Here is a 5,224-nt window from a genome sequence, read left to right as displayed (position 1 = left end):
ATAATAATAAAATTCACAATTAAGTTTTAAAATAATCTAATTAATTTTTTTAACTTCTATTTTCAATAAATTTTATCAATATATTTGAAGATATTATTATTATTATTAATTTCCAATATTAGTACATCCATTACATAATACAATGCATAAATTTAAAAATTTAAAAAGAAAAAAAAAAAACAACAACCACAACAATCCTCACCAATACTATAAATTTAAAACCATAATAATAAAATACAAGTAATTATAAAAATGGTAAAAAATTTATGATTTGTGTGTGTTTTGAAATGTATTATGAGATTGTTAGTCACTTATATTTTTGAAATGTAGGTTGATTGAAAAAGTTTGTAAAATGATTTTATTTTTATAAAAATTATAACATTATCATAAAATATCAATTAATTAATGCATATACTATAAATTCAAAACCACAATATTAAAAATACAAGTAATTATCAAAGTGATTTCCAAAACAACATAAAAATATATATTAAATTCACAATTAAGTTCTAAAATAATCTAATTAATTTTTTTCACTTCTATTTTCAATAAATTTTATCAATATATTTGACGATATTATTATTATTATTAATTTCTGATATTACTACATCCATTACATAGTACAATGCATAAATTTAAAAATTCAAAAAATAAAAAAATAAAACAACAACCACAACAATCCTCACCAATAAAGACAATCCTCACCAATAACCATGGCCATGGTTTTGATGAGGGCTTTAGGGAAGGGAATACCCCCTCCCCGTCAAAAATGAATAAGGATTTTATTAAATATGAGTCTTGGGATTTCCCTAAACATGATTTAGGGATAAATAAATAAAATTATATATCATAAGCTAACATATTTATCTATCTGCTTCTAATTTAACTTAATATTCCACTCCTTGTACTTCTTTAATATCAGTTTTCATCCTCCTTGTATTTCTGAATCAACATCATCTGTTATTTTCCTGCATGAAACACATCCAAAAAAAACTGTTATTTTCTACATGAAACACACCCAAAAAAAACTAAAAATCATATTAATAAGGCAATTTAATAAACATATTATCTAAATTTTATATAACTAAAATTTAGATAACACACCCAAAAAAACTGTTATTTTCCTTATGAAACACATTTTAAAAAATCATATTAATAAAGCATTTTAATAAACATGTTATATAAATTTGGAAAATCACCTAGAATGAAATAATTAACAAACAAAAAAATGTGTAAAATGAAATAATTAACCAACAGAAAAATGTGTAGATTTGAGGGGCCACTAAAAACATCAATTTAAATTTATTCAATTTAAACTTAGATACATTTATGATTATGCCTATTTATAAGTTCACTTTATTATTTATTTATTCACTTAAAATTTACACTAATGATTAATGAAGGATACCAATCTGGACTTACAACCCTACCTTTCTGGAATAAGAAATGCACTTTCTTTATCTAGTTACTATTTAGAGAAACTACCATATTTCAAAGAGTAACTATCATATTATCTAGTTACTCTTTAAAGAAATTACCATATTATGATTTCGCTCTCCATTCTGGAGAAAAAAAAGTACTAATAAATGACTTAAACTTCCATTGCAAACCTGTAATACCATTTATATTGCCAGAGTAATATAAAACCAAGCTCATAAGCACTTCACGCAATACCAGCTACAGAGTAATATAAAACCAAGCTCATAAGCAATTCACCCAATACCAGCTACTAAAGAAGCAAGGGTAGCTACTAGAGAAGCAGGATGCGTTTATAGAAATTCATAGTGGAGACATAATTCAGATGTTTGTGTAATAGAGATGTGATGGAAAAGAAGTTCTGTACCATAAACATAGATACATTTATGGTCATACCTATTTATAAGTTCTTTGGCTGGGATTTACCAATCTAGACTTACAATCCTAACTTCGTGAAATAAGAGCTATTGATTACCATACTACTATTTTATATGCACTTTCTTTATCTAGTTACTCTTTAAAGAAACTACCATATTACGATTTCACTATCAAATCTGGAGAAAAAAGTCCTATTAAATGACTTAAGCTTCCATTGGAAACCTGTAATTCCATTTATATTGCCAGAGTAACTTAAAACCAAGCCGCCATCAGCACTAAAGAAGCATCGATAGCGACTAAAGAAGCGAGCAGCAGCATCAATGGCAAGTAATTGGTGCAATTGGTCCAAACAGACAGAGAGAGAGATGCAGTTCCAGAGATTATGAGAAATTCGAGGTGAAGAAAACGGAGAAAGCTCAAATGAGAAAACGTCAGACCAAGAATATAAACCTACATTGAAAAATGATAATGAGTTATTCCAGAAAGAAAACAGAGAAAGGTTAAATAACAAAAAGTCAGACCAAGAATATAAACATTAAAAAAATGATAATGAGTTATTCCAAGAAGAAATCAGAGAAAGGGTTCGAGAAACTATTGGGAATATAACTCCCATAATGCTGGATCACTATTGGGAATATAACTCCCTGATACCTAGGGTTCAAGTGTAGATGCTAGAGAAGCAGCATCAATGGCTTTAGTGGTTTGCTTCAGAAAAGAAAGGGTTCAATGGCAGTGGTTGTATATTCTGTTGCTACAGTGGTTTGCTTCAGAAAAGAAAGAAGGGTTCGAAGGGATCGCCTCTCAACCCCCTGCTAACACCTGCATCAATATATGGAGGTTCTGCTTACGCCTGGAAAGAAAGGAGGTAGCTGAAGCATAGCAAGCACATTGCCCTCCCCGGTACCTAAAGAAGAAATCAGAGAAAGGGTTCGAGAAACTATTGGGAATATAACTCCCAATAATGCTAGATCAGTACCACACTCAGGATATCCCTGATGCCTAAGAAAGGATTCGAGTCTAGCTGCTAAAGAAGCAGCATCAATGGCTTTAGGGGTTTGCTTCAGAAAAGAAAGGGTTCAATGGCAGTGGTTGGCTACAGTGGTTTGCTTCAGAAAAGATCAGGTTCGGCGGGATCGTCTCTCAACCCACCCGTGCTAACACCTGCATCAATATATGGAGGTAGCTAAAGCATAACAATAAAGGAGGTTCTGCTTACGCCTGGAAAGAAAGGAGGGCAAGCAGATTGCCGTCCCCGGTACCTAAAGAAAGGGTTCGACTGGATCGTCTCTCCGCCGACCCCTGCTGCATCAAGTATGATGCATCAATGGACAAATAGTTCATGAAATTAATTGGGGTTGAGCTGACATACAGAGAGGAGCATGAGATGTTTGTGATTGGGTTAGACGTCGAAAAGAATTGCAATACAGCTACAAATATAAAGCCTAAATACAGATCAGGGCTCGGGTCACTAACCGGCAAATTTCCTCCGCCCCAAAAGCCCCGCCGCTGCATTTTCTCTGGCCCGGAAACTCTTCTCCTGCAACTCCTCCAGCCCCGGAACTCTGCCCCTGAAATAAAATACCCTGCAGAATTATTACAGAATGACTCTGCAGACTTATTACAGAATGACCCTGCAGAATTATATCCTTAAAAACCCTGCGAAATTATGACCCTGCAGAATTTATTATATCCTTATAAACAATTAAGAAACTGAAAAACAAACACAAATTCATTTTTAAATTGATTTACCTGTGGCCCTGAAGCTCTGCCCCTGCTTCTCCTCTAGCCCGGGAACTCTGCACCCTGAAATAAAATGCAGGTACCCCGCAGAATGAATTAATACAGAATAGAATAAATACATTGTCATCTACAAATCAAACATGAAAAAAAGAAAAGAGTGAATACCTGAGGTTCAATCTGCTCCTAATTTCATCATATCTTAATATCCTCCCTCTCCCTTTCAACTCTCACAGATCAAAACCCCAAGAAAAATCCTCACAAATAGAAAACACCAGAACAATGGAAAAAATCACAACACAGCATACAACAGATCAACAAGAAACTGCACATGGCCATGCTTAACACCAGGTATGAAAAACAAACACCAAACAAAAAATCTCCACTCCCAAACGCCGCTCTGCTCCGCTCTACTAACAAAGGCCACTTTTCTACCTGCATTCCAATTTAATGGAATCGCAGCATTATATGCTGTTTCAGTGAAAATTTTAAATCCGTCCGTTACCCTGCGAGTTTCGAAAATTTTGAAATCCATCCGCAACAGCCTGGCCTAGTACGGTTAAGCACGAAAACAGGCTGGCAAAGTAGGATGCTTTTTGAATTTTTTTCGAAAAGGACCATTATTCATGGTATAACCATTTAATGATATAAAATAATGCTTTTTTATTATATATTTTTAATATTAAATTTAATTTTATTAATAATATCAATTTCAATTTAAGTTTTTAAATAATTTATTATTTTAAAATTATTTTTAAATTGATTCTCAAATTAGATTTGCCAAAATATTTTATAAAAGAAAATTATACAAAATGGTATCTATTTTATTCTATTTATATGATCAAGATTAGATGTTGTTAAAAAGCATGTTATCCATTTACTCTAGCTTAGATGTTGTTAAAGCACATTGTCCACCTATTCTAGCTTTGATGAAGATGGTACAAATTCATAAAGTTTGATGGATAAAAAGTCAAATATAATGAATGGTAGTACTTACTTTCTTTATGGGATTGAAGTTAAATGTTGTTTTAAAGTATATGATCCCACTACTCTTAACTTTGATGATGGTGGAAACATATATATTAACTTTCTTGTAAATACTACTTAGGTTGAAAATACCTTTTGGGATTAGTGTAAGATCTAACACTCTGTCTGACTTAGTGAAAGCTCACCTTAAGAGAATGTAAGGAAATAGATTTATAGTCCAAAACCTTGAAAGCTCACCTTCCAAGAATCTTTCGCTCCCCTTCAGAGAATGTAAGGACACAAATTTACAGTCCACAACCTCGATACATCTGGTAATAATCAAAGTTTCCCTTAGGTGGTATGGTTTTCCTTGAGTAATGGTAATGAGTGAGATTGCATTCAAAAATAGCAACAACTAATGGTTGTCCTTGTTATTGGTTGATAATTGACTTCTTTTTCTTTTCCTTGTTATGAGAACAACCATCACTAGTTCTTAGCGAGGAATGCCCACTTATTATAGTCATTCAAAGATATAGCCCAATGTACCAAATTCCAAACACTACGTCTTGAGAGGTTCCTGATTGACTTTGTTCCACAGTGAATCAAGTGAGCCATCGTCCAACAAAGCTCCCTATTTTTCTTATCTATTAGAGAATATACTCTCCAA

At 32.6% G+C, this 5,224-nt stretch overlaps 1 long non-coding RNA gene across 6 annotated transcripts; it reads right to left on the bottom strand.

Annotated features, from left to right (window-relative positions):
* Positions 1-765: 765 nt before the first annotated feature.
* Positions 766-4,037, bottom strand: LOC149153608 (uncharacterized). Of its 6 annotated transcripts, none has more exons than XR_016262775.1 (4): positions 3,760-4,037; positions 3,604-3,657; positions 3,328-3,437; positions 766-968 (listed from the first exon to the last, which is right to left on the bottom strand). It is a non-coding gene; the product is annotated as an uncharacterized LOC149153608 (long non-coding RNA). The 6 variants fall into 6 exon arrangements; XR_016262774.1 differs by having other exon boundaries at positions 3,328-3,422; XR_016262771.1 differs by lacking the exon at positions 766-968 and adding an exon at positions 1,786-2,304.
* Between the last annotated feature and the right edge of the window lie 1,187 nt (positions 4,038-5,224).

Source organism: Pinus tabuliformis, chromosome 9 (assembly GCF_031772625.1).
Source record: "Pinus tabuliformis cultivar Carrire ecotype Pingquan chromosome 9, CPIR1, whole genome shotgun sequence".
Lineage (NCBI taxonomy): Eukaryota > Viridiplantae > Streptophyta > Pinopsida > Pinales > Pinaceae > Pinus > Pinus tabuliformis.
The sequence above is the reverse complement of the archived record's forward strand: the minus strand, read 5'-3'. Positions and strand labels throughout refer to the sequence as shown.